The sequence below is a fragment of the Halichoerus grypus genome, chromosome 14, assembly GCF_964656455.1.
Source record: "Halichoerus grypus chromosome 14, mHalGry1.hap1.1, whole genome shotgun sequence".
Taxonomy (NCBI): Eukaryota; Metazoa; Chordata; class Mammalia; order Carnivora; family Phocidae; genus Halichoerus; species Halichoerus grypus.
Window position 1 is genome coordinate 54,355,732 of NC_135725.1, and position 23,812 is coordinate 54,379,543.

The window sequence follows — 23,812 nt, forward strand, 5'->3', positions numbered from 1 at the left end:
TTGCCAGAGGCTGGGCAGAGAAAGGAAAGAGGAGCTGTCTGATGGGTCTAGAGTTTTAGTTTTGCAAGATGAAAAACGTTCTTGGAGACTGGTTGCACAGCCATGTTCATGTACTGAACATTACTGAACTGTGCACTTAAAATGGTGAAGATGGTTATGTTTATGTGTCTTTTACCACATTTTAAAAATGTGAAAATAAGTAAGTGTGGTTGGGGAGGAAGAACTTTGGGGACAGGCAGGAATTCGCAAGGTCTTCAGTGCAAGGTCTCAGACCTCCCCCATCTCTCACAGTAATAGACAAGTAATAGACAAGTTACTTAACACTCTGCCTCAGTTTTCTCCTATTTAATGTAATAGCACCTTGTTGAGAGGATTAACATGTGTATACATGTAACACCCTTCAGACAATTTCTGGAACATAATAGCACTAGTCAACTATTCACAGTTACTATTACTATTCAGATGGAATTTTAGCAGTAATAGTACTTTTAGAGCATAGCTGGAGGGGGAAACTGCCTATTGCTGCAAGTAGACCTAAAACCATTAAAAGCCAAATCACCATCTCACTAGCATGGGAAAGTTGTGTCTTTAAGTAGTCTTTATCAATTTATAATGAGCTTTTTAAAATTCATTCCCCCTAAAATTCATCTGCCTTAGCTTTCAGAATACTTGCCAAAATATGCTTATTAATACTTCATTTCAACCTCCAAATTCATGTTTCAAAAGTTTAGTATTTCAAAAGAACTTTACAGCACAATTTGATTTCTATTTAATTCACTTTGGATAGGAGTATCCATGAGTCTGTTTTCTAAGTCAATTTGACATCTTGAGGGGAAAAATAATAGTGCCAATATTATTTTCAGAAAAGTCAAGCTTGGGAAAATACTACTTGCTATCATAGCAAGTCAGTACAGAGTAATTGGTTACAGAGGCCTAAAATTGCCCAAAGAAAAGTCCATGGATAACAATATCAGCAGTGGTAGGAATAATTTACAGGGGGATACTTCTGTGGGTATTAACACAGTCAATAGTTCTCAAAATATTGAAAATTGTCACTGTAAGTGAACTAGAGATATAACAAATAGCTTTATACTATTTTTATCGCTTTAGAAAAAGGTCACATTAATCTATTCTAATCTCTTTTGCATTTTCTAAGTAGTAATCTCAATAATATATGACCTTACGTATCTTCAGAAGCTGTAATACTATTGTTCTGTGGCAAGTATAGTGAGATTTAACATACATTTTTTCCTCAATATTTTCTTACAATATTAATAAGCTACTCATTATAATTTTAAAGGAGCTGATTTTTGAAAACAACCATTTACTTTTATCCATCCCATAAAATTCAACACCCTTTTTCGTTAAACGTTTTTATGAGTCCATAACGAGGACTGAATTGGACTGTTTCATTTATTTCCTGTATTTACCCTTTGACAGAGATGTTAATGAGCAACAAATCGGGCCTAAAGCCTCAGGAGGAAGGAAGCAGGAATTAGACTGGCTTGGAAAATTTATCAACAGCGTAATCTGTCCCTAAATAAGAGATGCTGTTTATTTCAACATCCAATCAAGAAGTTTGTGTTCCACCTGGAAGTACATATACACAGGATTAGGTGGCCAGAATCACATTTTTTAGACTTTTTCAGAGGCTGGCTATCACTGATGTTATCTCTCAAAAGAAAACAGGTTCCATCATGACATAAACAGTGCTACTCTTTCACCCGGGCAGTTTTTAAGGAGAGGGTTCATCACAATATTTGCTATTTATGTATTGAAAAAGTCTCAGAGATTTGGGCTATTCTCTTTTTGCCCTATTACAGTTGGAATATATAATCAACATGGAATGGTTTAACAGTTGAGCCTGGGTCAAATCTACGGAAATTGGCATGAAGTTGTATTTAGTGCTCTTTTCTCTCATTTCTATGTTCTCGCCACCATTTTACACATTTCATGAAACCCTTTTCTCTTTCCCTGGTAATTTATAGGCTTTGTCTTTTAATTCTACTTTCTCCCCTTATTATCAAATCCTGTCTTCCCTGGTAGCATCTTTTACCCATCATATAAATCTTAAGATAATGTTTTAAGTTTTCCAGTGGTTTTTACCGCCATCTTTCTAATTGTAGTAGAAAACATTCATCTTCATTAAAATACTTGCAGTCATAAATGTGCATCTAACAAAATTTTGGGGCTGGTGCTATTGTGGGCTGAATTGTGTTCGCTTACCCCTAAACTTACATGTTGAAGTCCTAATCACCAGTAACTCAGAACGTGGTTGTATTTGGAAATAGAGTCTTGACTTAAGGTCATTAGGATGGGTCCTAATCTAATCTAACTGGAGTCCTGTAAGAAGAGAAAGACCATGGAAGGCCCGGGGAGAAGACAGCCATCTGTAAGCTAAGGACAGAGGCTCGGAGGAGATCCTTACCTCATAGTTCTCAGAGGAGATCAGCCCTACTGATGCTTTGATCTAGTGCTGTTAAATCTGCCTCTGCTGTGGTGCATTGTTGGGTCAGCCCAAGAAACAAGTGCTTATTTCAGTATTCCTAAAAAACACATCGCCAAGTTCACTGCCCAAGAGGTCTGTTAAGTACAGCTAATTCTTTCAGGGAGGCAGGCACTGCAGTCTCCTATTCTTGTGTAGGTAAAACACTAGGAAATAGAGTTCAATATATACTTATTTATGTACATATGTATGTGTGTGTGTTATATATATATATATATATATGTCTACAATGTATAAAACTGAGTAACACCATGGAGTATACAAAGTTCCTGCTCTCAAGAAACAAACCAGAATAAGGAAGACAAACATAGAAATTAATCATTTATTCCTAAATGCAATTTTAGAACAACATTGATGCCAAAAGATTTACTGCCTGACAGTTCAAAACTATTTTAGAAGTGCAGTTGAGGTAAAGGATTGAGGGAAAGCTTAATTCCAACTGGATATACTGTGATAGGTTTTTTAAAAGGCCACCTTAATTTAACCTTATAATTTTCCACTTCCCAAACTGAGTGGAAGGGTTAGACAGATAAAAAGAATGGCCTGTGATAGATTACCAATGTTATGTTAAAACAGAGCATGTTTAACAAAATAGGACTAGTCTTGTAGGGAAACAATGGAGAAAGGAATGAAAATAAATATCCATTTAGGATAATTAATAAAATCAAACTTCTTAGAAATAAGGCAGAATATAAAAAAAATAATGAAGAGATGAAGTGCTACTCAGTACTAAGTACTAAGCAATAACCTTTTTATGTACAATGCTTTTTAAATCTCACATTATTTATAAAAGCAGCTTTCTATCTTTCACACACAAAATCTAAGTAAAAATGAATCATCTGCTTGTTTTGCAGTGCAGGATCAAAGCAAGTTTTGTATACCAAGATTGGCAGTTTCCTGTATGGAAATTCTGATTCTTCTATTTGATGAGACAAGAATGTTTACAGGTAAATTAGCAGGTTAAGTAATGGTAATTTTGTTTGTAAGAAAGTTCTTTGTCATTACCATCCTTTGGTATATGCTCTCATTGTAGCTTCAGTAATTTTAATAGTCTTTGAATTATATTCATTCCAAAATTCACATAATAGGGATACACTTAATTTCGCTTTTTATTTTGTTGTCTAAATTTCCCTTTGTATCTCCTGAGGTCTTGATAGAGAAGAAACACATCTAGTTAAGGCAGGGCAATAACCAAGTCTAATTTGGTCACCTTATCCATACATTATACTAAGTGATGTCAGTTAGAACCCATTGTTCAGATTTGGCAATTAGTAAATCTTCAAATATTTATATTCACCATTTCAAAACCAAATCTTAAAAAATGTGGCAAAAGGTCAATGTCATTAGAGGAAAAAAAAAAGTGATCCTGGAATAGAAGAATAAGGGACATTATTGGGACAAGTGACCAAACTGGAATATAGAGGACAGTTTTGTTAAAAGAAAGGCATCAGTATTAACTTCCTGAATTTGATAATTGCAATGGGTCATGTATTCACTTCTGGGTAAAAAGGTGATATAGGCAATGCACACTCAAACACAAAGACGGGTGAGGAGGAAGGTAGGAAAAAGTAAGAAATTGATTTATCTTAGTAAACTTTAGGAGTTATTATTCTAATGGAATTTCTCTGTTTAGAATTATTTCAAAAGCATAATTATGATATAGTAGTATCCACAACTAGATAAAGTCTATCACTTCTCTCTTTTTTGATTCTTTTGCTTGATCTTACATTATGTTTTGACCATTTTAAATCTATTGACTAACAGTTTTAATAACAAAAGCCAGTAAGGAAAAGGAAAGCTTGATACTTCTCAGTTATTGTTATAAAAAGTAAAGCTTTGGGCGCCTGGGTGGCTCAGTCGGTTAAGCATCTGCCTTCGGCTCAGGTCATGATCCCAGGGTCCTGGGATCGAGCCCCGCATCTGGCTCCCTGCTCTGCGGGAAGCCTGCTTCTCCCTCTCCCACTCCCCCTGCTTGTGTTCCCTCTCTCGCTGTGTCTCTCTCTGTCAAATAAACAAATAAAATCTTTAAAAAAAAAAAAAAAAAAAAAAAAAAAGTAAAGCTTTCGCAATTTCCTTATTTGGGTGGATAAGTCCTATGTTGTTTTGGAAAAAGCTATTTGGAATTACATACCTTGTTGTTTTTGAAAAGCAGAACAACAGCAAAACAGTAACAACTGCCCTGGCCTCTTAAGGTGTTTATTTTGCATTTTTAATTTTAACATATTTGGCATGAGCAAGTCTTAGGAGGTCAGAAAATCTTTGAGTTGTCTTGCATTCAGTATTCAAACTGAAAACTGGCTGCCATCCTAAAACTTTGTTCTGAAGATCATGGTTCTATGAGGGGGTGCATTGAAGCTGGGCCTCTGAGTAAGAAAAAAAAGTCAATTGTGAAGTCCGGCATTTTTAGCCTACCTGTAATACAGACGTCTTTCACCTCTGTTTAAAAACAAAAACAAAAAAACAAACCAGACTTCCTAACTTAATGAATCAGATACATAATATGTTTCTTTTTCATTATGGAATTATTTCATGAAGAATAAGTGAGGGCAAATGGAATGACTTATTTCCTACTTCATTCAAGAAATGGTATAAAACTCAAGTGGTTTATATGATTGGAAATAGAAAAACCTTACTAAATTTAATTAGAGTCACTCCATACTTTCCCATTTTCTTTTAATACAAGTATTTGTCTTACTCAAGGGCTTAATAGAAATATAAATGTCAATAAGGAAATGAAATCATAGCCAAATAGATAATGGAGAACTAGGTCTCCAGGCTGGAAAATGAGCGGTAGGTCAAAAAATATATGGAAGTAATGGCTTTGGAACACTTTGATTGTTTCAGAAATGGAGGTTCAAAACTTTTACCTACATCAACTTATAGCTGACAACATGGAGCTATCTGTAGACCAGCTCCTCAGTTAAGTGGTAAAAGTTCTATTTTTTTTTAAATTAACATATAATGTTATGTTTCAGGGGTACAGGTCTGTGATTCATCAGTCTTACACAATTCACAGCACTCACCATAGCACATACCCTCCCCAGTGTCTATCACCCAGCCACCCCATCCCTGCTACCCTCCTTCACTCCAGCAACCCTCAGTTTGTTTCCTGAGATTAAGATTCTCTTATGGTTTTTCTCCCTCTCTGGTTTCGTCTTGTTTCATTTTTCCCTTCCTTCCCCTATGATCCTCTGCCTTGTTTGTCAAATTCCACATATCAGTGAGATCATATGATAATTGTCTTTTTCTGATTGACTTATTTCACTTAGCCTAATACCCTCTAGTTCCATCCACGTCATTGCAAATGGCAAGATTTCATTTTTTGATGGCCACATAATATTCCATTTTGTGTGGAACATTTTACCTTACCACACCATTTTCTTTACCATTCATCTGTTGATGGACATCTAGGCTCTTTCCATAGTTTGGCTATTGTGGACATTGCTGCTATAAACACTGGGGTGCACGTGCCCCTTCGGATCACTACATTTGTAACTAAGATACAAATGTAAAAATTCTATTTTTAACAAAAGAAAATGATTTAAGGTCTTTGGAAATACTTCTTAAACAGCAAATGAAGAAACCTCTGTTCAAGAGACTTTGTGAAAATGCAGTAATAATTGAGAATCTGTAGTATTTAAACCAAGAGAACTCTCTCCTTCCACCTCCCAGCTCAGCAAGATGGAGACTCCACGCTAGTGTATCCAAGAATGCCAGGCTCCCTATTCTGCCAGCTCCCAGCCAAAGGGCTTTATTCCTGGGAAGAGCAAGACATCAGCATTTCTCAACATGCCCTCTGTTTCCTATTGCTGTGGCTAACTTCTAGGTGAGCATGGTTGAGAGATGGGGTTCTTTCCTCCCACCCAGCCTCCCTTTATGGAATACTCTGCCTTACCCATGGCATCATGAGAATATTGGGTCCCTAAGCACCCTGTCTTGGCTTATAAAGCAGTAGTTCCATAGCAGGAAAGGCCAGCCAGAAAGACCTTAGGCTTTTGTCCACCTCTCAACTGAACATTTAATAAAGAGGGGCTGTCACTCCAAGAAAAGTGTGCCATTGTGCCCAATTGCAGAGTCCCAGCCTTGGATCTGAGATTTTGCCTGGGGTAAGAAACAGGACAAAAACAAGACAGCTCCTAATCTGTTCCTAAAAGATTGGATTTAATTTTCAACAGGACCTGGAGATGTTAAAGCCTAAGGACACTCACACCAAACACTGGAGGCTGTGGTGAAAAGCAACAGGGAGGAGTTTGTAATATTGGTAGATATATATGTAACAAAAATATTATGAAAGGAAGATAAAGGTTAAGAGATGTGTAAAAATAAGATTTCTCTATTGCACTGGAAATGAAGGTAATATAAATCTGATGCTAATTCTAGTCAGTGAAGATATTTACGGTAAGCCTTAGAGCAACCACTGAGTAATGACTGCATAAAATGATGTAAAAAAATAGGTAAGGTAAAATGTGCCATGGGAAAATACTCACTTAATGTAAAAGAAAACAATAAAGGCATAGAGGAATAGAAAGGAAATGGAACACATAGAAAGCATGAGGTTTAATAGAAATAAACCCATCAATATCATGAAATGTAAATGGATTAAAATCCAATCAAAAGGCAAAGATTTTTAACACTAAAAAAAAAAAAAAAAATCCACCTATATGCTCTCTACAACATTCAGGTTTAAAAATACAAATAAATAGGGGCGCCTGGGTGGCTCAGTTGGTTAAGCAACTGCCTTCGGCTCAGGTCATGATCCTGGAGTCTGGGATCAAGTCCTGCATTGGGCTCTCTGCTCAGCAGGGAGTCTGCTTCTCCCTCTGACCCGCCCCTTTCATGTTCTAGCTCATTCTCTCTCTCAAATAAATAAATTCTTTAAAAAAAAATACAAATACAAATAAATTGCAAGTAAAAAGATGGGTAAAGGTATATTATACAAATAGCAAACACAAGAAATGGGAGTGGCTATATAAATACCAAACAGATGTTAAAACCATTTTTTACTACAGATTAGGAGGGTTATGATAGAGGGGTAAATAGGGTAAAGCCAACAAAAAAGAAAGAACAGTTATAAATATATGCACCTTATAAAAGAGTGCCAATTTACATGAAGAAAACTGACAGAAATGGAGATACCCATTCAGAAATAATGATTGCATACTTTAAAAAGCTCCATTTTTAACATTTTCTAGCCTTGATAGTCATCTATAAAATACTCCAGTGAATAAAATGTACATTCTTCTCATGTGCACATAGAACACTCTCCAGGATTTACCATATCTCCATCCATAAAACAAAATTCAATTAATTTAAAAGCATAGAAATACAAAGTATGTTCTTTGTTCAAAATGGAATGAAATTAGAAACCACTAAGAAAAAGATATGGGAAACTCACAAATGTGGATATTAAAAAACACACTGTTAGGAATGTTATTTAAATAATTAATGAGAGGGGCTCCTGGGTGGCTCAGTCAGTTAAGCATCCACCTTCGTCTCAGGACATGATCCCAGGGTTCTGGGATTGAGCCCAGCATCTGGCCCCCTGCTCAGCAGGGAGTCTGCTTCTCCCTCTCCATCTGCCTCTGCTTGTGCGCACGCTAATAAATAAAATCTTAAAAATAAATAATGAGAAACAAATCAAAAGGGAAATGAGAAAATACTTTGAGATGAATGAAAATGAAGGCAGAGGGGCACCTGGATGGCTCAGTCATTAAGTGTCTGCCTTTGGCTCAGGTCATGATCCCAGGGTCCTGGGATTGAGCCCCACTTCGGGCTCCCTGCTCAGCGGGAAGCCTGCTTCTCTCTCTCCCACTCCCCTCGCTTGTGTTCCCTCTCTCGCTGTGTCTCTCTCTGTCAAATAAATAAAAATCTTAAAAAAAAAATGAAGCAGAAAAGTACATTCAAAATGGATGAAAGACTGAATGTGAGACAGGAAACTATCAAAATCTCACAGAACACAGGCAGAAACCTCTTTGACCTCTGCCGTAACAACTTCTTACTTGACACGTCACCAGAGGCAGGGGAAACAGCAGCAAAAATGAAGTATTGGGACTTCATCAAGATAAAATTTTCTGCACAATGAAGGAAACAATCAATAAAACTTAAAGGCAGCCTCTAGAATAGGAGACGATGTTTGTAAGCATGATAAGGGGTTAGTTTCCACAATCTACGGAAGAACTCATCAAACTCAACACCCAAAAAACAAATAATCCAGTTAAGAAATGGGCAGAAGACATGAATAGACACTTTTTCAAAGAAGACATACAAATGGCCGACATATGAAAAGATGCTCAACATCACTCATCACCAGGGAAATACAAATCAAAACCATAGTGAGATACCACCCTACACCTGTCAGAATGGCTAAAATTAACAATGCAAAAAACAATAGGTGTTGGTGAGTATGTGGAGAAAGGGGAACCCTCTTGCACTCTTGGTGGGAATGCAAACTAGTGCATCATGAGAATATTGCCAGTATACTGTTCTGGAGAACAGTATGGAGGTTCCTCAAAAAGTTAATAATAGATCTACCGTACCATCCAGCAATTGCACTACTGGGTATTTACTCAAAAGATACAAAAATACAGATTTGAAGGGGTACATGCATCCCAATGTTTATAGCAGCATTAACAATAGCCAAGCTATAGAAAGAGCCCAAATGTCCATCAACTGATGAATAGATAAAGAAGATGTGGTATATGTATACACACGTATACACACACATACACACACACACACACGTTTATGCACACATGTATATATGTGTATATACTACTCAGCCCAATGTCCATCAACTGATGAATGGATAAAGAAGATGTCGTGTGTGTACACACACACACACACAGGAATACTACTCAGCCATCAAAAAGAACGAAATCTTGCCTTTTGCAATGACATGGATGGAGCTAGAGTGTATTATGCTAGGTGAAATAAGTCAGAGAAAGACAAATACCATATGATTTCATTCATTTGTGGAACTTAAACAGAATGGATGCACATACAGTAGGGGGGAAAAGAGGGAAACAAGCCATAAGGGACTCTTAAGCATAGAGAACAAACTGAGGGTTGAGGGAGGGAGGTGGGTGGGGGATGGGCTAGATAGGGGATGGGTATTAAGGAGAGCACTTGTTATGATGAGTACTGGGTGTTATATGTAAATGATTAACCACTGAACTCTACTCCTGAAATCAATATTGAATTGTAGGTCAACTCACTACAATTTAAATTAAAAAAATAAAAGTTTAAAAAAAATAAAATGATGGAATGAAGGCAGAACATACCAAATTTTAATAGAATGTGATGTAACAAATCTTCAGAGAAATTCATAGCTGTACCTATATATGTTTTGAAAATATTTTTTTTCTAGCATAATGCCCTCAAGGTCCATGCATATTGTTGCAAACAGCAAGATTTCCTTCTCTCCTACAGCTGATTAATATTCCATTGTATATACATGGTTGTTCTTTATCTACTCATCTGTCAATGGACACAGGTTGCTTCCATGTCTAGACCAATTTAAATAATACTTTAATGAACAAGGGGGTGTAGATATATTTTTGAGCTACTCTTTTCATTTCCTTTCAATAAATACCCAGAACTGGAAATGCTGAAACATATGGTAATTTTATTTTAATTTGAGGAACCTCCATACTGTTTACCACAGCAGCTGCATCAATTTACTTTCCCACCAACAGTGCACAAGGGTTCCCTTTCTCCACATCCAGCATTTATTATTTCTTGTCTTTTTGATAATAGCCATAATGACAGGTGAGAGGTGATATTCCATTGTGGTTTTGATTTTCATTTCCCTGATGATTAGTGACGTTAAACATCTTTTCATGTACTTGTTGGTCATCTGTTGTCTTCTTTGGAGAAATGTCTATTCAGATCCTCTACCCATATTTTTAATCTTTTTTTCTTTTTTGCTATGGAGTTGAAAAAAATTTAATCTAAAACTTAACCTTCCATCTGAAGATATTGGGGAAAAAGCAGACTAGAACAAAATCAAGCATAAGGAAGAAAGTAATAAAGATGGGCAAAAAGACTAAAGAGAGAATAGAACAACAATAAAGTTAGAGTCCAAAAGCTCTTCTTTTACTTTTATTTTTTATTGTTATGTTAATCACCATACATTACATCATTAGTTTTTGATGTAATGCTCCATGATTCATTGTTTGCGTATAACACCCAGTGCTCCATGCAGAATGTGCCCTCTTTAATACCCATCACCAGGCTAACCCATCCTTCCACCCCCCTCCCCTCTAGAACCCTCAGTTTGTTTTTCAGAGTCCATCGTCTCTCATGGTTCGTCTCCCCCTCTGATTTCCCCCACTTCATTCTTCCCAAAAGCTCTTAATGAAAAAAAAAAAAGAAACTGAAAACTTTTAGCTAGATTGGTCAAGAAAATGTGAAGTATCAAATAACTATAATCAGAAATGAATGGGGGAACATTACTGATCATAGAGAAATAAAAGATTAGAAGGGCACACTAAGTAACTGCATGCCGATAAATTAGGTAACTTACAGGGAATGGATTTTCTTTTTAAAGAAGACATTAACTACCAAAACTGACTCACAAAGTAATAAACGATCTAAACAGGCTTAAAACAACTGAAGAAATTTAATTAGCAATCGTCACCATCATCATGAACCCACAAAGAGAAGCTCAGACCCAGAAGGCTTCAGTGCTATCATCTACCAGACCCTTAAAAAATAATTTGTGAACAATTATTCAAAGTAAGTAATACTTCCCAACTCAATACCCAAACCAGACAAAGACATCACAACAAACAAGAACTACAGACCAATATTGTTTATGAATATGGACACAAATCCTTCCCAAAATACTAGCAAGCTAAATCCAGCCACATAAAAATGTTAAATTGGACAAGTGGTATATATTCTAATAATATAAAGTTGGTTTAACATCTGAAAAGTAAATTAATGATCCCAACAGACGCAAGAGGGTGAAAAACCTAAAGGAAAATGACTAACAAAAGACTCCTGATCACAAACTTAGTGACTTAGTGACAACACATTTATGATCCTAGAGTTCTGGAGGTCATGAATTCACAATGACTATAGGTCTAAACTCAAGCTGTCACTTGGTTCCTCCCTGAACGTCTAGAGGAGCATTTGTGTCCTTGCCCTTCTCTGGTTGTGGAGACTGCCCCAAGTTCTTTGTCTTGTGATCGCGCACGGCTCAAACCTCTGCTTCTGTTATCCCATCTGGTTCTTTCCCTCTGCTTCCATTGCCGTATTTCCAAGCTATCTCCTTCAGCCCAAGAGGACTGTTTCTTCTGGTATTACATGCTCCAGAACTCTGTGTCCTATATATGTCATGGGAATTCCTCCAGACAAGAAGGACAAGAGGCTTCTCCAGCAACATTTTATGGATCATCCCATCCCTTTTCCTGGATTCAGAGATGATGAAGAAGATCCTAGAGTTACACTCAGATTCTCTTTCAACAGCTGTCTTTGTGACTGAATACTATAGGTGATTCTTCCACAGCACTGATAAAACGTTACCCAGCTACACCCTTGATTTTCTCTTCAAAACTCACTTTTCTGCCAGATAATCTCCTAATCGCAGTTATCTTTTACAACCTGGGTAGGCTGCGAGTTTCCCTCATCAAATCCTAGCTCCTTTACTTAACATTTCATAGAGAGCAAAATGGAGTCTCTCAGGGCAAGCAGGAGCCCGTGTCAAGCAATGACGCAAGCAGTTAAGGGACCGCAGCTAGGAGATACCGCCGGGACCACCGTCAGCTGACCCCCCAGAACTGATAGTGAGCAGAACCAGAGGAGGTCTGCAGAGACCCTAGCTGATTAAATCCCTTTAAAAAGGGAAGGATTTTGGCAGCAAACTGTCAGACTCTTCAGACCTGACCCTTCTATGTCTGACCACTTAAAAAAGGCAACTGGCCCCAAAGGCTCTGCTCCATTCATCTCCGAACAGAGCGGAGATCCTTCACTGCTTGAACGTCAGAAGCAGTAAGTGCGGAGACCTGACCCGGACCAGACGGAGGCCTTATCTCAACTGCGCGTTCACAGACTGACTTCGCGTCTGGTTCCTTAACTTCCTGCACCCTCTGTCATCTTGTTTGTTGTGTGGCTTGTCTTCTGTCCTGCTCTGTGTGCTGTGTAAGAAGCCAAGTTGAATCACATGGTGAAGTGTCATATGAGTTTGGAATCCTGAACCTGCTTTATAGTGTGATTTACCTTTGCTTTATGGTTGAATAAAGCTGACAATGTGGAAAGACACAACTCATGTGTGCGCCTTCACAGTGTGCCCATGACACATTTCTTCCCTCAATTTTTCCTTTTTTCCTCTTACATTTTACTATAAGCAGCAAGACCTCCTCAGACCACACTTCCAATACTTTACTTGGAAATCCCCTTAAATATCCAAGTTTACTGCTTACAAGTTTGGATTTCCACGGAACTGCAGGACACAAGTGAATGAAGCTATCACTAATTAGCAAGGATCGCCTTTCCTCCAGTTTCATTAACATGTTTCCTATTTCCTTCCAAGTTCTTACCAGCAGAATCTATAAAATCCATAGTCCTAACAGTTTGTTCAGAATTATCCAGGCTTTTTCTATCATTCCCTTCAAAAATCTCCCAGTCTTTACCAATTGCCCAATACCAAAACCACAGAAACCTCTCCCAGTGTTTGTTAGAGCAACACCCCATCTCCACCCCATTACTAAAAGCTGTATCAGTCAGGGTTCACCTAGAGAAACAGAACCAATGCTGATATATGTCCAAATGTTTACTTTGCAGAGCTGGCCAGCATGATTGTGGGGCTGCCAAGGCAAGTCTGAACTTGATAGCTCAGACTGCCATACAGGGCAGGATGGAAAGCTCAGGCATGATCTGGGCTATCAGCTTAGTCTGGGCTGCTGTAACAACACACCACAGAACAGGTAGCTTGTAAACAGCAGAAATTTCTCACAGTTTCGGAGGCTCCGAGTCTGAGAGCAGCGTGCCGACATGGTCAGGTGAGTCCGAGAGTTCCCGCCGAAACCTCACACAGTGGCAGTGAGCGAGGGAGTGTTCCAAGTCCTCTTTTATAAGGGCACTAGTCCCATTAGTGAAGGCTCCGCCCCATGACCCCATCACCTTCCGCAGTCACCACCTTTTAATACCATCATCTTGGAGGTTAGCTTTCAACATGAATTTTGGGGGAACAGATACAGATGAGAGCACCTCCAGCCCCCCAGTTATTCGATCGAACACTTTCTTAGGTATTGTCACAAAGGTATTTTATAGCTATAACTAAAGTACTCAGCTGCCTTAAATAAGGAAGATTATCATAGGTAATCAGGGTGGTCATTGAATCAGCTGCAAGTCTTGAACACCAGGGCTGGGGCTTCCCTGAGAAAGCAGCAGCTCTGCCAGGGGAAGGCAGTTTTAGTTCACATCTGAAAGATCTAGTCTGCCCTTCTGGCAGCCCGCCCTGGGGATTTCAGCCTTCCCTAGTCAGTGCTCACAATCACAGAAGTCCACTCCAGGCAATAACTTTTTAAATACGTAACTGCTATTGGCTCTGTTTCTCTGACTGAACCCCAACGGATTCCCCCGGATTCAGAATATTTGTTCTTACGATGTAGCATAAATCAGGTTAAATAGATGACATCTGTTTCCAATAATCAGACTCTTACCTGAATTTGATTTAGAAAACTTCAGTTTCAAAGATATGAAATATCTACTCGTAACACTTGCCAAATCAGAGTTAATATTAAATTTAAAGTGGCATACCCAGCCTCTGAATGGTTTTGTTTGATCATGAAAAATAATCATTAAAAACCCTATAAATGTCTCAATATTAGCGAAGTGTCTATATTTGTGTCTTAAATGTATTTATTTAAACTGATATAATTGGTCACACACACAAAAACATCTATGCTATTTTTCAGCAGAAGTGATCTAGAGGCCCTTTAAAATGATCTTATAAAGATCACCTTAGACTGATTATTTTCAAGTGAGGAACCATTTGGATCCAATTTGATTTCATGGTCTTAATGAAGAAAACTAAATGACCTTTTCCAACTATTAACATTTTTCCCTGCCTGAGGCAGAAAAGGCTTCTCACTGGGCCAGACTAAAACAAAGCAGCAAAAATCTTCTCCTTATTTTTCTTAAAGAAGAAATTTTATTTTATTTGTAATGAACCGATTAAGAGGAGAGCCATTTAAGCCTCCACATATAAGCAATTACACTATAATTCTGTTCTCCAGGCTCTACTTTTTTTATAAGCAGTTAGATTAGGAATATACAATGACAAAATTTGAAAAACAGCAGTAATGAGAAATTGTGCTTAGCTAGTTTAGTCAAAAAACATACAAGCTATCCTGGACTGAGGTGGTTTGTTTGAAAATTCTGATGATGCCAAAGGAGTTTTACTGAGCAAAGGTATACAAAACGTCATTCTATATAACCAATATATGATTTTTGATAAAAAAATAAATAGCAGAAGTCCTCTGCTTCCAGCCATGACACAGCAACTGGTACTAGACTTACTTCTCCAGGAAAACAAAAAAACAAAAAAACAAAATATTTGAGGCAACTGCTGTTGGGCAATGAGCAGCAGGCAGCATTAGGACTCTGATTTTCACACAAAGGCAAACACAAGAGGTGAGCCCCATGTGAATCATCCTAACCCCTTGCATGGGGATGCTTTTCTGCAATGAGTTAAGGAGTGCCTGGGCTGAGTGAAGGAGGTAGAAATTAGACTCCCTTCCCACTAAAATGATAGGATTCCAGGGAAACAGAATTTGCATGGAAATTCACCACAATGACTTCACTAAACGCTGTGCTTTTTAAGTGTAGACAAAGACTCCATGAGACCTACAGATACCATTTACTTCTGGGCTGAGAACTTGCTGATGATACCACAGGTTATGCATCACTAGGGATATTGGAGTTCTGACCCAGTAGAGGTGGGGAGTCGTCACTGAGCACCAAGTACATCCAGATTAAATTCCCAAATAAAGGTAAGCCTGATAGTAAGGAGCACACCCTAGAGTATGGACCACTCCCTAGGAATGAGCCCCAAACCATTGCAGCCTTGCTCTAATGCAGGATTAAATCTGTCTGAGAGGAGCAAAGGCTCTTCCAGTAATTTAACCACCAGCAGAAACAGATCTCAACACTTCTCAGAGCAAAACGACATAATCCAAACACCTTAAAATATATCACTCAAATGACCAACATAAAATAAGAATTTACTGGATATATGGTGAAGCAGAAAAATGGGACCTATAATCAAGATTGAAAGCTGTTCATAGAAAAGACCAAGAGCCTCCCCAGATGTTTAAATTAGGAGTCACTGAATTCGAAGCAATTATTATAATGTCTTCAAAAAGGTAGGGGAAAAGATGATCCTAATGAATAAACTATGGAATTTAAATGGGAAAATGTAAATTAAAACAAATGGAAAACTGTAAATTAAAACAAAAATCTACACTTGAAAAGCTCACCTCCTGAATTGAAAACTTCATTGACTGAGCTTAACAGCAATGAAGAAAACAAAATAAGTATTTGCTGAACTTAAAGACATATTGATGTAAAGTCCCCAGCCTAACTTACAGAGAACAAGGAGATTGAAAACTAGTAAGTGTCTCAGTGACTTAGGTACAGTATCAAGTTGAATATATGTGCAATTTGATTCTAAGATGGAAAGGATAGAGAATAAGAACAATTATTTAGAAAATATTTCAGCAATGCATGTAAAGGTTTGTTTTAGATGATCTCACATTTGGGTGTTTTGCACTGAAAAGAACATTCAGGATGTCTAGTCTGCCATATTGCCACCAGTAGTTCAATACATTCATTTTTGAATTGATATTAGTTTGTTTCAATATTTTCCAAACCCGTCCACTTCCACCCTTCACAAATGACAGTATAGAGACACAAAAGAATTAGTGAACTTTCCTAATATACCATCAGGGGATAAAGTAGATGCTTGATGAGTCAAACCTCTTTGGGTAAAAAATATGTGGTATTCTCATCTCAATATTTTTTGCCAATGGTATAATAAAGACATTAACTCTGTAGTGTTACCCACTCTGCATTTTTCATGTACAATAATGATACTTATGACTCCCTGAATTGCTTTTCCAGTAAGAGGCAAAAGAAATGTAATGATATACTAAACAAATTGTTGTAAAGATAACAAATGCTGTTTAGATGACCTTTCAATCCATGAAATGCAGAATGCAGTGTGACTTCAGCTGTCTCCCCCCAATTTGAACGCAATAGTAATATTAAGATATATACTGTGCATGACTCAATGTATTTCTACCTATCACAGTGTCACTTGCAAATAGTTAACAAAATCATCAGGCCATAAGTATATTGTGGCTGTAATCACTTTCAACACCAACTATTTTTTCTCTTTGCCCACATTACTCAGTGCCTAATACAGTGTGTCTCACACAGTGGTCCTATCATGGTTTCTTGGTGGCATGCTAGAAGGACTTGATGCCTAGAACAACTGTGTACACTTGTCCTTCTCCTTGAGAAGATAAAACAACTGAAACATTATTTTTATAGTAAATCATCTCTCATAGGGCATGGGATAAATGCAAACTTCCTCTGCATTTTCTAAAATGAAACCTAGTGTTCAAAGACATCCTTTACTCCCAGAAGAAGCTTTAAACTACACTTTTACATTAGAGCAGGCTTTTACTTTGCTTATAGAGGTACTTCAATAGCAACACTTTAAAAGTACTGGGTTAAGGGAGTATATTTCATTTTGTTATTTAATCTTTATTTACAAAATATTGAAGTGGCTTATCATGAAAATACTGCATAATATAGCTATAAACACAGAATTAGAAATTAAAAAATAAAAACAAAACGATGTCAGTAGAGCCAACAAAAGCCTCAGGGTAAGAACAATGTATTTCCTTCTAGACCTGACCATCTGCAACAGACAGGGTGTTTTCAAGGGTACACATTCAAATTGGGTCTCAGAGAGGTCCTTCAAGTACCCTCACCCAGAAGAAAGTTGAGTAGTTTTTCTTTTTTTTTTTTTTGCATAAATATAATTTTTCTGTTTATGCAACTCCTTTTAGAAGAAATGAATGTGATCACTTTTATATAAAAAACAATGAAATGCAAATAAGATCCCTTAGGTTACTTACATACATACCTCTTGTCCCCTTACAAGGAAAACTAAACTGAGTGATAAAAGAAAGAGCTGATATAATAACATTTCTTTAAGGACTATTGGATAATGTTCCTGAAGTCTCCTCTGAAAATAGGTTTCTAGCTTATAGCTAAGTGTGTATGTTTTCTCTGAGTTAATGCAGACTCAGGAAAAGGCTCACAGATAACTGCCCTAAATATACTGGCAATAAGAAAAAGTAAAAGTATTAAATAGAATCTACTATAAAAGATCAGAAACAGGGGTGCCTGGGTAGCTCAGTCAGTTAAGCATCTGCCTTAAGCTCAGGTCATCCCAGAGTCCTGGGATCGAGCCTCACGTCGGGCTCCCTGTTCAGTGGGGAGTCTGCTTCTCCCTCTCCCTCTGCCCCTGCCCTGCTCGTGTGCTCTCTCTCTCTCAAATAAATAAATAAATAAAATCTTAAAAAAAGAAAAGATCAGAAACAACATTCATTACTTTGTCTAATGCCAAAAAGTTTAAATAGATTTGTATTTTAATAGTAACAATAAATAAAAACCATTCCATAGTTTAAAACCTGAGTCAAAGTAAATGCAACATTATATGTTGGAATAAAAATCCAATGCTATTTAAAAGGCCCCTCACTTTAAAAGTCATAATTTGATAAATTATCCTGACTTCATGACTTTTATTAGTAACAAGTTTTCAAAATAATAAATTATAGTGATTTCATCACAGATATTCACTTTTGCTAATATCTGATGAATTATTATCAATGGAGCTAAAAACTGAACCTTGTTCAACTATATACTTATACACAGATACAGAAAAAAAAAAAGATCCCCCTCTTGAATATACTCATCTGCCATGGAAATCATTGAGAAATAGGCCCAACATTATAAAGAGTAGGTAGGTTTACAAGAAATGTTAGATTTAGTTTGAAATATTCTATATTCAAATTTAAGTTTTAAATTGATCCATACCCTTCTTAGTTATGACTTTCAAATATAAGAGAAATACATACTATTTAGCTTATTCTTGTTTCATACACATCCTTTGCTCTATCTAAACTAGTTTCAAAACTCTTCTTAGTTTCACCTCAGGTCCCAGGAAATGAAGGAGATTCTGGAGGGGATATCTAAGCCATTGCTAATCTCTTTCTTTGATTTCATGACTTTACTCATGGGTATCCACTCCCTGCTTCTCAGTAAATTTTCTACTTTAGCCCTGGATTGTCACAAATTGCAGTAATCAAAAAGGATTCATGTACTTATAAGTACCAGGAAAAGGATTAATATAAGCACAACCGGTCTGTGACCAATCCAATTTCAACTGAATTGTACGATATAAAGACATAGTTTATTTTCTGCATCTGTGTATATGATGGTGGGGAGAGCGGTAGAAGAAATAGGAATTTCTGATTCTTTTTTTCACTCAGGAATTGAAGTGAGATTAATCATTACAACTACATTAACATTTTCTTTTCAACTGAAGCTATAGTCAGTGTTAGTGTAGGGCACAATGTACGCTGAAGATTTCTTCCAGCATGTGAAATAATTTGCATCTTTTCCAAACCAAAATCTAAGTCACTAGTTGTACAGTCACAAAACTTATCATCGGCTAACTCCAACACACGAGTCTCCTTCTATTATCCTTGAGTAATAAAGAGGAGTCAAAGTCCTCACCGATATTTATGCATGGGACTCGAATGCATTTAAAATTTTTTGTTCACGTACTTACCTTCCTAATTATATTTGCTTACGTGAATATCACAATTCGTTTACACACAAAGTCAGATCATCCACTGTGAATAATAGTACCATACAAATCTGACTTCGGGTTTTTGTAATCAACAAGCACAGATAAAAATTATTCTGAAGAGTTTGGAACAACTGATCCAAAACGGCTCAGTTAAACTCATATCATGTAAACACACAATCAGAAATTAGCTATCTTTGTGCAGTAAAATACCATTTCTCCATTTTTAACATTTTTCTCATTGGTTGAGAGAGCATGCAATGCCATGAGAGTATAGGTCCATGAGCTTTTCAAGAGCTGTGACATGATTTAGTCATTTCTGTATCTTCAGTACACCTCAGTGCACAGCATATGTATATTTCACCAATTTTACAATGCACATTTTTAAATAATTTAACATCTCTGAAATTAGAATGTCTTATAATCAATGGCATGTCATAGTTTCTTTTTCTTTTCCTTTTTTTAACTTCTTAGTGGAACATACATGTTAGTGCACCTTACGATCAATGATCCAATTGAATATATGGTAGTGGGCATTGACTAAAAGTTTATTGAACTTGAAAAGCAGCATATTATGATGGAAAGATAGTTCTACGATCTAGCTCAGAGATATATTGCAATATATGCACTGAAGCAATGATGTTTGTGAAGAGATGGGATTTGAGCTTAATAGTGGGTGTTTTTAACAGAGGAAATAAGTTACTACACGAAGAGACTTGGTAGAGTCAAAGACAAAATAGAAATTTTTCTTACAGATCAAAGGAGTGGCACATCAGTCTCACATGGAGAATGGGGATTGGAGAAGTGAGGGGACATAAAATATAGGGAAGGAGAAGGTATGATTAGGGACTAAAACTCATAACCCTTGGATATTTTAGTGAAGTGCAAGACAAGATCACATATTGAGGATCAGACCAGATTTAGACATGGAGCTGAGAAAGGCTGGGTAATAATTTGGTTCTTCATGTATGCAAAAAATGAAATTCCTGAAGCAATGTTTTGTGAGGTTCTCATCAGCATCACCTAGAAGAGAGGTGCAGTCCTACAGCAAAAGGAGTTGAGAAATGTAGCAGGAGAGAAAGAGGACTCCATAGGATCTTTATTTATAACCCGGACAATTCCCTCTGGTCTAATGTTTCATACCCCATTCAATAAAACCAAAGCCCTGATATTGAAAGTAATAATGAAAAATTTAAAAACCAGTCTCATGGCATTTTTAAAATGAATGGATATGCCTAAAATTCATCTAATCAAATCAATCTGGTCAAACCAAAAACCTTAGTACCAACTGCCATTAGCAAGGGAGAATGGGAAGGAAAAAATCTAGTTTTTATATTAAAAGGAATTAAGTAAAAAAGGAAGAACGGACCTCATATAACTCCAAGTTAAATAACTTTAGGCCACCCCAAGGATGATTCTGTGTGTGAACCTAGATTGGATAAGACAAATAAAAATCTAAAGGTAGAGCTTAAAATTCTATTTATGTAAGTCCAAATTGTTATACGTCAGAATTCTTGTATTTTACAATCTTGGCTTCTGGTCGGGTTGGCCAGATAATAGATTATGTAGTTTTGCATTCATATGGAAATATTTGCTATATTAAGTTGTTTAACATCACTGCTCATTAGAAAACCCACCATCATAAGCTGGAAAAAGTCCAACACTGGCATTCTTCGTCTTGGATGGAGGATTCTAGGATAGGAACACTCTTGACAGCTTGTTGTTTTTATTTATTTTTTATTTTTTTAAAGATTTTATTTATTTATTTGACACAGAAAGAGACAGTGAGAGAGGGAACACAAGCAGGGGGAGTGGGAGAGGGAGAAGCAGGCTTCCTGCCGAGCAGGGAGCCTGATGCGGGGCTCGATCCAATGACCCTGGGATCATGACCTGAGCCGAAGGCAGACGCTTAAGGACTGAGCCACCCAGGCGCCCCAACAGCTTGCTGTTTTTAATCATTTTCCCTGGTTTTGCCAGAGCCCAGGAAGGTTGGCCCCACTTGTATTGAGGAAAAGTGGAAATGCCACCTTACATTGAGCAATTGTACACTCCACAGAAACAGTTTAGTTTATATTTTTGGGTCTTGGACTCATAATAATCAGATTATGAGAGAAATCCATCCAAATACCTCTATGACTTCCTCTGAGACTTACTGTAATTCTTTTTCTTTTTTTAATCTAAAAACATTTTAGGATTTTGTAAAGTATCCACTGGTGCTCTTGTATTCCTTATTAACTAGTACCTTTGGAAACCATATTTTGTGTGTCCCTTATTCTGTCCTTAGAAGAAGAAAAAGTGAAGAAGTGGAAGACATATTTGATCCACAGTTGGGAACTGGAAAAGCAACTGTGTTAAAATGAGGGAGGGAATCTCTGGGGCTAGCAAATGTACACCTGATAGGGTTTATTACATCGTCGATGCTGTTTGGATTGAGAAATAAAATCAGAATGGGTTTGAAAGGGAACAATTAAATAGATACTTTGTAATAGGTTTTACTCTTGTAATAAGTTTAGTGAGAAAAGGCAGTAAGTGAAAAGATGAAGTAATGGGGTGTCTGGGTGGTTTAGTCTTTTGAGACTCGGACTCTTGTTTTCGGCTAGCGTCATAGTCTCAGGGACTTGGGATCGAGCCCTCTGTTGGGCTCAAACTCAGCACAGAGTCCGCCGCTTGTCCCTCTCCCTCTACCCCTTCTCCAGCTTGTGCGCGTGCTCTCTCTCTAAAATAAATAAATAAAACCTAAAAAAAAAAAAAAAAAAAAAAAGATGAGGTAATAATTTGTTCCTGAGATTGCACTTGTACAAAATAAGCAAGAAGAATAACGGTCTCATGATGAGAGCAAAAAGCAGGCAGGAAGAGGGGCTGGAATCTGGCATGTGTGTGCCTAACAGGGAGAGTATGTACAGGCTGAGAATAGCCCACTGGCCACCGGTTGTGGAAAAATGAAGTCAGAAGAAAAAAAGATAAGAAAAAAGAATGTCAAGCAGGGTGATCTGAAGAGTGACTAAGTTTCATGCTCAAAGTCAAGCAAAGCTGAAAAAGCAGCTTTTCCCTCCAGCAGAGCTCAAAGGGCGGCATTGCTTACTGTACCCACCTATGTCGCCACGTGGTTCTGACAGAAGTCATATTAGGAGCCATAGGCTTTCCATGTAAACCCTGATCCCCAGAAATCACTGGTTTTCTGAAAACAGCAATAATAATTTCAAAATTCACAGTAACCCATTCATACAATATAAACTCCATTAACAATTTTAGCTGTCCATTTAAAACAAATTGAAGCAATTTTTCACTGCGTTGGATATTTTTTAAAATGAATATTTTGCTTGTTTGTTTTCACTAATTTACTGGTAAATTTGACTTGAAATGGTCAATCCAGCTCTATAATTATGCAAAGCTAATGGATTTCTTGGACTAAGTCATTAGATAATTATATTAGCTAATGTTCTTTTGGTTGTGAGCAATGAAAGCTGTCTCTGTGAGCTCAAACAGGAACCTTAATGGCAAGACACTGCAATACTTTATGTCATCAAAAGAACCGTTGTACAAACAAGACTGACAAAGGGATTGAACCAGGCAGGCCAGCTTTAAGTACTCATGGTCCTTTCCTCTAGACTAGAGCAGAGATGAGCACACTTTTTTTTTTTTTTTTTCCATAAAGAGCCAGATAGAAAACATTTTAGGCTCTGTGGGCCATACAAGTCCCTGCTGCATTACTTGGTGCTACCATTGTAGCGTGAAAGCAGCCAGCCGCACACAACGCACAAATGAAGGAGCATGGCTGTCCTCCAATAAATCTTTATATATATACACTGAAATGTGAACATCACAGAATTTTCATGTGCCATGAAATATTATTCTTCTTTTGACTTTTTTCTCCGACCATTTAAAAAATGCAAAAACCCCAAAACAGGTCGTAGGCTGGATTGGCCTGAGAGTCTTAGTCTGTCCCCTTTTCCTCTAGGAGGCTGCCAAGAACTCCCCAGGACTTTCAATCTCTCTTTGTTCAAAGTTTAAAATGATGGAAAAGAGAACCCTATTGTCTTATTTGAAGTTGGTTTTCTACTCTTAGATCAAATGTTCTCTGCCAGATGGGAAAGGCCACACAAAGCAGGCAGAGTCTCTGGAAGCTTATCCTCGGTACCAGATGCAATGATCAGAAAAGTTAATGTTAACTTTAACTTTAAAGGCAGAGGAGTGTTAAGAACTAAGCAGCCCCCTCAACAGGAAAACCTACTACAATAACATTATTTCTTTGTATTTGTCTCCAGACTATTAACAGATGTATGTACTTAGTAGATAGGAGCTTGGTTAATCAGTGCATCCACACTTAAACTCTGTTTTGTCTCTTTATCTCTTCTTGTCTTTGGGATAAGAAATAAATTCCCCGGGTGGGACACTAGGAGCCACCAAACATCAGT